The sequence below is a fragment of the Gracilinanus agilis genome, chromosome 1 (genome assembly GCF_016433145.1).
Source record: "Gracilinanus agilis isolate LMUSP501 chromosome 1, AgileGrace, whole genome shotgun sequence".
NCBI lineage: Eukaryota > Metazoa > Chordata > Mammalia > Didelphimorphia > Didelphidae > Gracilinanus > Gracilinanus agilis.
In genome coordinates, this window is record NC_058130.1 from 28,922,357 (window position 1) to 28,936,887 (window position 14,531).

The following is a 14,531-nucleotide window of genomic DNA, read 5'->3' on the forward strand; positions in this document are numbered from 1 at the left end:
TATTCTGATATCAACTCAGGAGTGTGATGTAGGACCTGGAATAAACTAAAAAAAAAAACTAAAAAGAAAATGGGGCCTCTGCTATTGGATACTTTCATTAATGACTTGACTTAAAGTTTAAGGGGTAGGCACAGCAAATTTTCAGATGGCACAAACCAGTTGGCATAGCTGGCACACTGGATGACAGGATCCCCAAAAATCTCAACAGGTTAGAACACTGGACTAAACCTGATAAGGATAGGGAGGGACTACACCTGTGATTTCACTGGTGTGGGGAACGCCCTCTATCAATGCAAGTCAGTGCCATCTCTCCAACATGTAATCTTTGAGATCTGCTTAGAACATTGAGAAACTAAATTAGTTGTCAGGGTCAAGGGACCCATAGGTGTCAGAGGTGGGACTTGAACCAAGGGCTTCCTACTTTCAAGACTAGCTATTCATAGTATCATGTTGGCTTTCAATAAGATGAAAGTCAATAGGAAAAAAAAAGTAGTCTTTTGCTTGAGTTGGAAAAATCAACTTCACAAATACAAGAAAGGAGAGAGAGAGAGAGAGAGAGAGAGAGAGAGAGAGAGAGAGAGAGAGNGAGAGAGAGAGAGAGAGAGAGAGAGAGAGAGAGAGAGAGAGAGAGAGAGAGAGAGAGGCATGCTTAGATGGCAGGTTGTCTGAGAAAGCCTTGGAGTTTTAGTGAACTTGAAGCCCAGCAGTAGGACATGGCAACCCTAAAGAGCTAATTTTGGGGCAGCTAGGTGGCTCAGTGGATAAAGAGCCAGGAGAACCTGGGTTCAAATCTGGCCTCAGATTCTTCCTATCTGTGTGACCCTGGGCAAGTCACTTAACCCCAATTGCCCAGCCTTTACCACTCTTCTGCCTTAGAATCAATTCTTAGTATCAAGTCTAAAACAGAGAATAAAGGGGAAAAAACACTACCAACTAATTCAATTTTGGGAAATAGTGGGAAAGCAGAGCCTTCAGGAATAAGGAGATGATGGTGCCCTTCTTTTCAATGCCTTTATCAGATCATGTTGGGAGTCTTCAAAATAATAGTTCCAGGTATCACTCTTTAGTAAGTTGGAGAATGTCCAGAAAAAAAGCAGGCAGGATGCTGAATGGCTTTGAGTCCCTGAGAATTGAATGAAGGAATTAGGTATGTTTAGCCTGGAGAAGAGAGGACTTAGTAGGGATATGATAGCTTTCTTCAAATTTTGACATACATAAGACAGATATCCATAACAGTTTGGGGGTGGGAAATCCCAGGAATCTGTGTTTAAGGGAAACTTGAGGGATTTTCTTATTCTCTATTAGCTGGGATAGGAGCAATGGATTTGTATTGTTTCTTAGAATCCCTAGCTACCTTCAAAGCTCAACTTAAATACCACCTCTTTTGCAAGTCCTGACTTGATTGAATTTACCTTAATTAAATTCAACAATTATTTTTTAAGCTCCTCTTAGGTGCAAGGCCTTTAGGAAACTGGGGGCTACAAGGGAAAAAATGAAATAGCCCCCAGCCCAGGGAGCTCATTGTTGGTAGGTTTTTCACTCTATGCCCACCAATTATTTTGTTTGGATTTTGTATCAATTTTCTATGTATACATATTCTTTTCCCCTAAGAGGAAGCCAGTTCTTTAAGAAGAATCTCTATCTTTTTTGTTGCTGCCATATACCAAGAGCCTAGCTAAATACTCATTGAATGCATGAATAAATGGATTTGTAAAATGTAGGGAGGTAGGGATGGTGGATACTGACTCAAAGGTCAGTAATAGTTATCTCTCTGGACCTTAGACACTTCCTAGCTGTGTGACCCTGGGGAAGTCACTTAACCCTGATTGCTTAGCTATTACTGTTCTTCTGCCTTGGAACTCATACTTAGTATGGCTTCTCAGAAGGCAAGGTTTTTTTTTAGTTATGGGTTTACTGTATGGGTTTTTAGTTATGGGTTATTAGTTTAATAGTTATGGGGTTACTGTAATTCAGTTCAACTCAATTAAATGAATGAAGTATTTATCAAGCCTTTTTTATGTTCAAGGCATTTAGAAGTCTGAAGGCTACAAGAAAAAAAAATAGTCCCTAGCCTCAAGGAACTTAAGGCCTACCATATTGTTTTCTTTCCTTAGTGCTTCTAAGGTTCAAATGAGATATCTTCTATAAGGTGCTTCGTATCCCTTAAAGTCCTAAAGGTTCTTTTCTTTCTTCATCTTTCAGGGTCAAAGCCAATTGAAAAAGCCTCATCATTTTCTGAGGACTGTTTTCAAGAATACATGACTAAATAAAATGTCTGAAGTTCCAGAATCCTGCCAACTTCTCTATTGGTTCCCAAAGAATCTATCAGTCAAAAAGTGTTTATTTTGGGGCAGTTAGATGGATCAGTGGATTGTAAAAGTTAAATTTAATGGTTGGATTTAAACTATATGAAATAACATGGTCACCAAAATTATTATATCTAAAGTCAGAAGTTTATTTACCAAAATAGAGGGGAAATAATAAAGTAGAGAAATGTGAAAGAGGTTAGAGAAAATACCTATAATAGGCCTCCTCCAAGATTGAAGCTAGTCTTTTAAGAAACTTGGAAGGGAGTCAGCCTCATCACTCACCCGGTAAAGTAGTCCAGGAGTCAGAGGCTAAGTTGAAGCTGAGCTCCAAGCCCACAATCTCGGGCAAAGTTCCCTCAAAGACTCTCCCTAGTCAGAAGATTATCTCCAGAAGATATTCTTTTCAGCTTCTCAAAGACCATCTCATCTGAGGGAGTTCAGGCTTGCTTTTATGGTGACTTTTTGTCTCCTCTCCTCTTCACAGGGGCCAATCACAGTTTCCAAATTGTCTAGTACTGCCCAGGGGGCAGTGTCTGTGGGATCAACTTCTCACCTTCTGAAGGTCAATTTCTCATCAAAAAGGTTCACAGTTTCTTGGCTTAATAGTTTCTGAGGATGTGAACTCTTGTGTGAACTTCTTAAAAGAATTCACAAGTTTCTGACTGATTGAGAAAAAAAAAGGGTGGCGCTCACCCAGTATCTTGCTGGCTTCTCACCTAACACTAACAATAGAGTAAGAATTCTCTTTCACAGTAACTCCTGTAATCTTTTGGGAGGCTAGTCTCCCTAGTGGATCATTTAAAACTACACTAGTTAGAGATAAGAGGGAAATAAAAGAGATAGAGAGAGAGTGTGAGAGAGAGCAAACCAATGTTTGCTAGGCTCATTGACAATAAGCCAATTAGGGGGCAATCCCTTTCGGCATACAAGTTTATATTCAAAATATTTGTGTTCAACCCCCCAAAGTTCAATCAGTTATACTCCAAAGTTTATGCTGAATCTTCTGATGCTGTGGAGGTTTCTTCAGGCATTTTCATGGTGCCGTCGTCAAACAATTCATCTTCTAGATTCAAAGAGTATATATATCGAGCTCTTTTTCCTGAAATGTTTCTTTCTCAAAAGATTTTTTTTTTTTTTAGTTTTATGGCAATTATACAGGATGGAGAGCCAAGCCTGGAGACTGGAGTTCCTGGATTCAAGTGTGGCCTCAGATACTTCCTAGCTGTGTGATCTTGGGCAAGTTAACCCCAATTGACTATCAATACTTAGTATTGATTCTAAGATGGAAAGTAAGGTTTTTTTTTTTTTAAAGCACTTACAATGGGCCAGATACTGTACTGAAAGTTGGGTATACCAAGAATCAAGCAGTCCCCACTCCCAGGGAGCTCACCTAATGCAAACAACTATGTACCTGCAAGATATATGTACATGGGAGGAAGTCCCAGAAGGAGGTACTAAAATACCGATAAATAGAAATAAGTAAAACAATAGTTTTATATTTATATATGTGTATATATATAATATATATACATGTACATGTATATATATATATTTGTCAAATGATGCCTTCTCTAATGGAGAGAGAAGAATGGAGGGATATAACTGGATATTTTAATGTAATAAATGAATAAAAAAGTAAATATTTTTATAGAGTTGAAAAAATTTGATTCATGATACAAGTCCACAAGCTATTGAATTACACTGAAATATAATTATTGTCTCCTTGATATGAAAAAAAAAGATTGGGAAAGACCTCTTACAGAGGGTAAAATCAGAGATGAGTCTTAAAGGAAGCCAGAGCAGCCAGGATGTGAAGATGATAAGGGAGAGTATTCAATATATGAGAGACAACTAATGAAAAGACATGGAGATGAGAGATGAGAGATGGAAGATGGAGTGTGATGATTGAGGAGTAGTAAGAAGCCCAGAATAGCTGGATTATAGGTAATCTGNATATAATATATATACATGTACATGTATATATATATATTTGTCAAATGATGCCTTCTCTAATGGAGAGAGAAGAATGGAGGGATATAACTGGATATTTTAATGTAATAAATGAATAAAAAAGTAAATATTTTTATAGAGTTGAAAAAATTTGATTCATGATACAAGTCCACAAGCCATTGAATTACACTGAAATATAATTATTGTCTCCTTGATATGAAAAAAAAAAGATTGGGAAAGACCTCTTACAGAGGGTAAAATCAGAGATGAGTCTTAAAGGAAGCCAGAGCAGCCAGGATGTGAAGATGATAAGGGAGAGTATTCAATATATGAGAGACAACTAATGAAAAGACATGGAGATGAGAGATGAGAGATGGAAGATGGAGTGTGATGATTGAGGAGTAGTAAGAAGCCCAGAATAGCTGGATTATAGAAAATCTGAAAGAGTAAATTATATAAGAAAGAGTAAATTATATAAGAAAACTGGAAAGGTGGGAAAGGGCCTTTGAAAGCCAAATAAAAGTTTTTCTATTTGAATCTGGAAGTCATAAGGAATCAGTGGAGTTTATGGTAGGGAAGGGGATTAACATGGTCAAATCTGCTCTCTTTAAAAAAAAATCTTCCATTTTAGGATGAATAATGTGTATTGGTTTCAAGGCAGAAGAGTGGTAAGGGTTAGACAATGGGGGTTAAGTGACTTGCCTAGGATCACACAGCTAGGAAGTGTTTGATGCCAGATTGGAACCCAGGACCTTCTGACTAATAACCTGGCTACTAACTACTCCACTGAGCCACATGACTGTTGCTTTCCTTGGTTTTTAGTAGATTGCTTCTGAGAAGAGTTCATATTCGCTGGCCACTTTTATTTTTCTTTATTTTTTTGAATTTTTTTATTGATTAAGAAAATTTTTCCATGGTTATATGATTCATATTCTTTCCCTCCCCTTCTCCCATCCCCCTCCCATTGCTGACATGCAATTCCACTGGTTTTACTTGTGTCATTGATTAAGACCTATTTCCATATTATTGATATTTGCACTAAGGTGATCATTTAGAGTCTACATCTCCATTGACCCATGTGATCAAGCAGCTTTCTTCTTTTGTGTTTCTACTTCCACATTTCTTTCTCTGGAAGTGACTAGTGTGCTTTCTCCTAGGCTCCTCAGAAATATCCTGGATTCTTGCATTGCTGCTAGTAGAGAAGTCTGTTATGTTCGATTGTACCACAGTGTATCAGACTCTGTGTACAATGTTCTCCTGGTTCTGCTCCTTTTGCTCTGCATCAGTTCCTGGAGGTCTTTCCAGTTCACATGGAACTCCTCCAGTTTATTATTCCTTTGAGCACAATAGTATTCCATCACCAACATATACCACAATTTGTTCATCCATTTCCCAATTGACGGGCATCCCCTCATTTTCCAACTTTTTGTCTGGCCACTTTTCTAAAGGGGAATGACTTTTGGTCATATGTTTCTGTTAGGTGTCTATAGGATGATTGTATTATATGAATAATCTGTATTATCAATAATTCAGTGAGTTCATATCAATGCAAAATAATGAGAAAAAAGACTAAAAAATGGAAAAGCATCTTAAAAAAACCCCAAACTGACTTAGGCAGACAGTTTAAGAAGCAGATGGAGGAATGGAGAGCAATTAGTCAGCTCACGTTATTTAATCCCATGCTTGTGTTCTCAGCAAGCTCATCTTCAGATGATGCCAGCGACTGCCCCCATGTCCTTCGAGGAAAACCGCCAGCTGCTTTTGAGCTTTATCCTGTTTAGAGAGTGGTTTTAATGTGCTTTTCTGACATTATCCCTGAATTTGCAATGAGCAGATTTCAGCTAAGATTCCAGTTGTAGAGAGAGTTGTCTGTCTGTCTTTCTGTCCTTGATGTATTGCTTCAACTCCATTCTATAATCACTTTCACCTTCTTTGTCTGACTGTCATCACTCAATGGAATAGTCTGATGATCTTTCCCAGGCAAGTCTGTCTCTTTCTTTGTTTCCTCAGATGGCCAAAGCTGCTTTTTGTATTTAATAACTTCTGAAAAATTTATAGGCTTTTGACCATTTCACTTTTCTTGGGGGTGTCCCATTGCCAAAGATGTCAGAGATATCATCCCATTTCCTTAGGCCAGTGGCTTGTCTCGGCTGGCAAGGCTGTTCATTGAGCTCACAACTTTGGGAAGGTGTCCCAGGATCTTCTGGCATGATAAGACAGGCTGTACATTGGAGCTGTTGTTTCAGGTCCAGGCTCTCATCTGCTCCAATTCTACAGTTCAAACCAAAACAGGTCCTGCAGGGATTGCCTCGCAGTCAGCAGAGCGCTCCAAGCTCCGTGTTCCACATTGCCCATTCTGTTAGAGTCAGAGAATGCCAACTGGAAGGGAAATCAGTCATCTGATCTGTAATTTACAGATAAGGAATGAAGGGATTTGCCCAAGATGACCCAGGTAATGATGAGCAGGGCAGATGGTTTTGATTAATGAGCATTTATTAAGTACTTATTACAGAAAATGAGTTAGAATCCTGCCCCTGATAAAATTTGCATGATATTGGCCAAGTTCCTTAATATTTGGGAGCTTCAGTTTCCTCATCTGTAAAATCCCTTCCTCCACATCTCTGTTCCTGTGAAGAGTCTGGGAGAGGGGAAAAGATATCTCTCTCTCTCTCTCTCCCTCTCTCTCTCTGTCTCTCTGTCTCTCTGTCTCTCTGTCTCTCTGTCTCTCTCTCTCTCTCTCTCTCTCTCAGACACACACACACACACACACACACACACACACAATGACAATCCAACATTCTGTAGAGCCTTAAGGTTTACCAAACTTGTTGCCTGACTTTCTTTCTAAGAGCTTTCTGAGGTGGGGAGTTCAAATCTTCCTCTCTCTGCCTTATAGATGAGGAAACTAAGTTTCAGAGAGGGTAAAGGACTTTGCTCTGGTCTCAACAGCTATTAAATGTTGGAGTGGGGATCCAAACGATGGTTCTGGACTCTACTCTTTTTACTATGTTCTACTTTCTGTTTTGTCTGGAATAGGAGAAGAAACTCTGATTGTCCACATAAGAAAGGAACAACATAAGTTTGGAAATTTTCTCTACCCAATACTGGCCACAACTCATTTGAAGAAGGTAAATATCTTTCCCAGGGACAGACAGATTGTAAGTGGCAGACATGATATTTGAACCAGAAAACCTTGATTTTTAAAAAGGTCTTTACCTTCCTTAGAATCATTGCTGTATTTTACTCCCAAGAGAGAAGAGCGATAAGGGATAGGCAATGGGGGTTAAGTGACTTGTCCAGGTTCACACAGCTAGGAAGTGTCTGAGGTCAGATTTGAACCCAGGACCTCCCTTCTTTAGTCCTGGCTTTTAATCCACTGAGCCACCTGGCTGTCCCATTGATGTCCCTGATTTTTAGGCACAGAGCTCTGTTATGTCATACTGCACTTCAAATAACTAATATAAAATGTGATAGAATAAGAGGCATGGAATTCTTGGATTATTATTATTATTTACAATACTTTATTAATATCTGCTACTAATATAGGGGCAGCTAGGTGGCACAATGGATAAAGTGCTGGGCCTGGAGTCAGGAAGACTCATCTTCCTGAGTTCAAATCTTGCATTAGTTACTTATTAGCTATGTGACCCTGGAGAAGTCACTTAACTCTGTTTGCCTTAACTTCCTCATCTGTAAAATTACCTGAAAAAGGAAACGGCAAACCACTCCAGTGTTTTTGCCAAGGAAACCCCCAAAAAGTGTGGTGAAGAGTCAGACACAATTGAAAATGACTGAATTAATATATATTTTAATTATCAATGTTGTTAATAACATAAATGATAATAGCATTTGTGTAGTTATTTAATGTTTGCAAAATACTTATTAGTATTATCACATCTGATCCTCCCAACAACTCTGGCAAGTAGGTGCTGTTATTATCCATTTTAGAGATGAACAAACTGGGGCAGATAGAGGTTAAATGACTTGCTCAGGGTCAAACAGCCAGTAAATGTTTAAGGTTGCATTTGAACTCACATCTTCCTGACTCTGGGTCCAACACTTTGCAAGTTGCCTAATCCTCTTTGCCTCAGTTTCCTCATCTATAAAATGAGATGAAAAAGGAGTTTGCCAAGAAGACCCCAAATGGAATCATGAAGACTGAAATGATTGAACAACACTTGGGAGTGGGGTTCAAGGTCAAGATCTGTTTAGTCTTGGATAGGGTCAAAACTAGGAGACGCAGATGTGAGATGCAAAGAAGCAGAATGAGAATTGATGTTAATAAGAAGTAATTAGAGGGCAGCTGGGTGACTCAGTGGTTAGAGCTGAATCTGGCCTCAGATATTTCCTAGCTGTGTGACCCTGGGCAAGTCTAGCCCTTGCCTCCCTTCTGTCTTGGAGCCAATACACAGTATTGATTGGAAGACAGAAGGTAAAGGTTTTTAAAAATAAATAAACAGCTAAGTAAATAAATAATAAGTACGTAATTAGAGTTGACCGGACATAGATTGGCCTGACTCCACAGGTGTCAAGGGTGTTGTTGAGGGAATTCTTGTGCAAGTTAAGTTGGGTTAGGTGGCCTCTGAGATACTGTCATGCTGGGAGTCCTTGAATGTAACCTTTTAATTCTGTTCAGCAAACATTTATTTAGTACCTTCTTTGGAGGCATTGTACTAGGCAGCTGGGAATACAAGGACAAAAAGGAAAAAAATGTTTCCTGCCCTTAAGGACTTTAGATATTTGGGGGAGGAGGTATGGGGAGGACAACTGGTACACAGAGAAATACGTAGAAAATATGGTCTGGACCTTTGAGAGAGGTTAGTCAAGAGAGGAGAAGACAGCCTTGGGGTTCAAGTCCTGTTTCTGATACACACTGACCATAAGACCCTGGGCAAGTCATTGATTTTTCAGTGGCCCAGGATGGGTATAACTCTAAGCTTGTTAATTACAGAATAGGTATCATTCTGCATTGGTAGAGGATATTTACTTATTGGGAGTTTTGTATACCAATGAAATCCCAAGTCTAGTCCAGACTCAAAGTATGTATTAATTAATTTTGGGAGGTGGGGAGCACTCCCAAGAAGAGGAATCCAGAGGGGCCTTTCCAAGGACGCAGTACTTGATCCGAGTCTTGAATGGAATAAAGGTTCCATTCAAGCAGCAGTGAGGAGGGAGAACATTCTAGGCAGGGAAGACAGTCTATGCGAAAGAAAGAAGACAGGAAATAGACTGTCCTCTTCAGACAGACCCATTAGAATGCACCAATAAGCTTAGCATTTGGCCATTGCCACATGCTCCCCGGGCATGCAGAAATAACCATAAGGCTGGCCTGTTTTCTGATTTATTTGGCCTTCCACATGAAGGCATAAGCTGTGCTCCCACCCTCTATAAGGTTGGGGAGGACTAGAGTGGGAGGATTAAGAAGAGATTTTTCAGCCTGGCCCTATGGGCCAGAAATCCGAGAGGCCATAATTGGATAAACTTTCTAAATTAATAGTAACAGAAGAACTGTACCCTGATGAAAGAAGTCCCTCCACCCTTTTCTCAAAGTGACTTCCCTTTGCATTCATTGTGGAGTTGCAAGGCAGTTTTAGAACTCATAGGAAAAACCTAGTGATTGATTATAGTGGGCAGTGAGGAGTGGGGAGGGGATCAGACTGCAAAGCAGAAGCCAAGTGGATGGACCAGGAATGAGAGATGGAAACGGAGAGAGATTGAAACAGAGATTAGGATAGCAAATCTGAAGGGGCTGGGAGGAGAGATGAAGATGGAAATATTGGGTGTTAAGAGAAAAGTGACAGAACATTGACCAAAGGGCATTGGATTAAAAGGCAAAAGCCAGGAGTTTGCATTGTGGCCCTGCAGCTTACTAGTTGTGGGGACCTGGTGTATCACTTCTTGTTCCTCAGTTTTTTCGTCTGAAAAATGAAGGAGTTGGACTAGATAACCTCTGAGAGATCTTATGCCTTTAAATCCTATAAACCTAAATCAAGATCAATGTGACTCAATTAAATGGACCCTCTCACTGGTTGGATGAATGTATACTTCTATGGTTTTAGTTGAGTTTTGTTTGAAGATTTTTTTAATTTAAAAGATATGAGAGATTTTGTTACCCCAGATTTATTATTCTATGATCTCATGGACACAGGTCTTCAACCTCTAAGAGCAGCCTTCATTCTAGGCAAAATATTTAAATTTACATTAAAATCCATTTGCATTTCCTAGGCCAAGTTGTGCACCAGTTAGATAGGGTAAATAACTTTGGAGTATATTGGACAATGGGGCTATTGTAAGGATGAAACTAGATAAGCTTAAAAATTCATCATTGAGTTGACTGTAATAGCTGAGGAGATATCTCCAGAAACCTTCTTCCAGGAGCTTTCCTTTGTAGAAATTTTATCCCTGGAAAAATAGAAGTTGAGTCATTACAATGTTGCTCAGGTTTTAAATGAAAAATAGAACCCTGTTAAAATATAGGCTTGGAGGGGCAGTTGGGTAGCTCAGTGGATTGAGAGCCAGGCCTAGAGATGGGAGGTCCTGGGTTCAAATCCGGCCTCAGACACTTCCCAGCTGTGTGACCCTGGGCAAGTCACTTGACCCCCATTGCCTACCCTTACCACTCTTCCACCTATAAGTTGATACACAGAAGTTAAGGGTTTATATATAGGCTTAGGTCTATATCCCAAAAAGATTGAAAAAGGGGTGGGGAAAGGACATAACTATACAAAAATATTCATAGCCAGCTTTTTTTTTTGTGGTGGTAAAGAATTGGAAATTGAGGGGATGGTCCATCAATTGGCAAATAGTTGAACAAATTGTAGTATATAATGGTGATCTTATGTCAAAAAAATGCATTGTCCATACCTCCAGAGAAAGAACTTTGGAGTCAAATGTAAATCAAAGCAGACTAGTTTTCATTTTAGTTTATTTAGGTTGTTTTGGGGGAGTTTGGGTTTCAGATGAAGATTCTCTTATAACAATGACCAATATGGAAGTATGTTTTACATGATAATGCATGAAGAACCCAGATCAAATTGATTACCATGTTTGAGAGGGTAGAGAGAAGAGAAGGAAGGAGACAATTTGGATCTTATAATTTTGGGAAACATCTTGAAAATTGTTATTACATGTAATTGGGAAAATGAAATATTTTTAATTAAAAAATAAAACAGAGGTTTATCATGTTTTCCAATATATAACTTTGTTTCATAAATTACTTTGGCTAAAGAATATATCAACTTAATTTTTGGTACAAGTTTGCAGCTAGGTAGCACAGTGTGTAGAGCACCAGGCCTAAAGTCAGGAAGACTCATTTTCCAGAGTTCAAATCTCACCTCAGATACTTACTAGCTATGTTTACGACTCTGGGCAAATTACTTAAACCTGTTTTCCTTCTCTGCCAAGAAAACTCCAAATAAGGTCATAAAGAGTCAGATGTGATTGAAACAGCTAAATGACAACAATTGTAAGAATTAGAGGTTTAACTAGGGTGGGACAATTGGGTTTTTCCCAAGGGTTCTAAATTTATCTCCAGATTTATAGGTTGTTCACAGCACCTAGTTAATTTTTTAGCGGCAAAGAAACAACAGAGTAGGGCACTTAGCAAGAAAAAATAGTTGGTTTGTTTTTTTTAGCCTCCATTTTAGTTTAGTTACCCACAACTTTTCATTGCATCTGAGGGTTCCTTTCATTCCTCTTGCCTGCCCACTTGGGCGGAAGAGAACAATTTTTTCCAATAGCTATTAAGGTGGCTGAGGTAGGTGCTTTGGAATGCTTAGAGCTTGGCCAGATGTTGAAGACACCAAGGCCATCTGCTGTGTCCTGGACCATCACCGGTCATTTTGACCTTTGTCTTGCCACTAGACTTTGATGACTCTAGAAAAGAGAGTGAGGCTGATGACTCTGTTCTAGACTGACTCACTTAAATCCAATTCACCAGTAAGTGAAGTCATCATCCCCTGATGTCATCAGTCCTCTTTGAAAATGAAAGCCTGAAAGCAGCTATCTACTAGGCAATGTGCTAAGAGCTAGGAGACAAAGGCAACAATATAAATGTTCCCTTTCATCCAGGAGCTTTCTATTCTATTAAGGGAAAGGAGACAGCTTGTACGCAACTAAACAAAACCCAAATCTACACAAACCTCATGTTTCAAGCTATTATTATTCCTTGGTTTCATTGACTCATGCACTTTTCCAGTTCATCTGCATGCATGAAGCATCCCATGAGTGAATGCTCATAGGCCTACGGTAGTGCAGCTGAAGCCCAGTTGCTTAAGTCCTGTTCACCTATCCAGAAAATAAGATGCTTATAAACACAGCTGCGGGAAACTGACTAAACCAGGAGCCATTGCCTTTTTCTCCAAAACACATTATCACTACAGCATGCTGGTGTAGACCAAACAAGGAAAACCTAGTCAGCTGCCAACCACTGCAGCTGCCTTTCTGAATGCTTTACAGGCTTTGAATAATTCAGAGTTTACGTTAAATACCTTGTTATATTAACAAGGTAAAGATAAACTGTTTACTAATGAACCCTGAGGTTGAAAGTAAGAAGAGTGTCTCTCTGGTGCTTAATTTTCAAATTGGCAAAGGAAACCTGGGTAGCCAAGCCTGACTTGTGAGTCAGTTTATCTTTTCAATAAACCAGGTAAAGCTAAGTAGCCTTAGAACAGTCCAGTAAGATCCAGAAACCCTCAAAGTGTTTGCCTTCGGTTGGGGAGGCTAAAATTCCAACTCTCCATTTTCAAAGCAGCCAACATGTTTGTTTTTACTTACTTTCCCAGGAAGATAAATGGAGTTTACTTTTCTCAAGAGGATCAGTTGGGACCATTTGTTTTCCCCAACTTCGAGTATCCACACAGAGGAACTGATGGTGTTTAGAAACTGAGCCCGTTTGTGAGTAAATGGTCTTAAGGCCATGTGTTAATGCTTTGGAGAATTAATGGGAATTCCCAAGCCCTTATCTAGGAGGGAAGCTGGGTCAACAGTGGTTGGCAACACGAGTTGAGGGAAACGTGAAACAGACATAATAGCTTGTGGATTTATTTCTGGGTCCAGCAAAGGTATTTTACAAGGATCTTTGGTGCTATCCAGTACAGCAGGACAGACCAGTAACTCATCCAGAGAGGGCTGTCCAAGCAGATAGGCAGTACTCACTTTCACTGTCAGCTGGTCCATTTTTTGATCTGGCAAGTTAGAGGTGAAAGGTTCCAGAATTTATTGCTTGTCCTTTAAGCTCCCCAGTCCTCCTTTACATGCAACTGAAAATCACTATAAATCCTGATTAATCTTTTTTTTTTTTCTGGTAAATTGCTAGAAAACATTGGAATACTTTATTTTGGCCTACTCCCAATTTCCTTGAAGATGCCAGACCCAGCAGGGCTAGATTTGATCAGGCTGCTTTTATGGGCAGAAGAAGGAGGAAGCTGTCAGAGGGGTACAAAAAGATGGCCTCTGTGGTCTTCTAACTATGTCCTTTAAGAATCATTCATTTCAAATCTATGAGAGGATATGGTGGATGTCTGCGACTGCAGAGGGATAGCCCCTTTACTTTTCAATTTCAAGAAGTGAACCATGTTGACAAATTCAAACAGCAGCCAATCAGTAAACATTTATTAAGCAACTACTATGTTTCAGGCACTGTGCCAAGTGGTTGGGGTACAAGAAGAGACAAGATAGTCCTTGTCCTCAAGGAGCTTATAGTCTAATGGATTGAAAAATCACCTTTTCCCAAAATCAAGTGACTGAAGGGGGAAAAAAAGAATGAAGAGGATGTTAAAAGCACACTATTTAGGAAATGGTAGAAATGTAATGGAAAATAAGTGTAGAATCCAAATTTCAAGGGCTTTCTTTCCTTTAAGGACTAGAGCCGACTCACTGGGAGAAATTCTCTGGACTCTGTTGCTCAAAAGACTGTATATCTGGGTACAGTTTGGTGGTACATCTAGGAGAGGACTCAGATTCATGAGAATTCTCTGCATGGCAGAAAATTTAAAAAGTGGGCTGTAGTAAAACAATGATCTAGGACAATTCTGAAAGTTTTATGACAGGGAATGCTATCCACCTTCAGAGAAAGAACTGTTGAGTCTGATTTTTTTTTACATCATTACCTTCTGATATGAAATATCAGTTCCAAGGCAATAGAGTAGTAAGGGCAAAGCAGTTGGGTTAAATTATTTGCTCAGGGTCACACAGCTAAGAAATATCTGAGGCCAGATTTGAACCCAGGATCTTATCTCCTCTCTATCCCTTGAGATACGTAGGTGCCCCTTC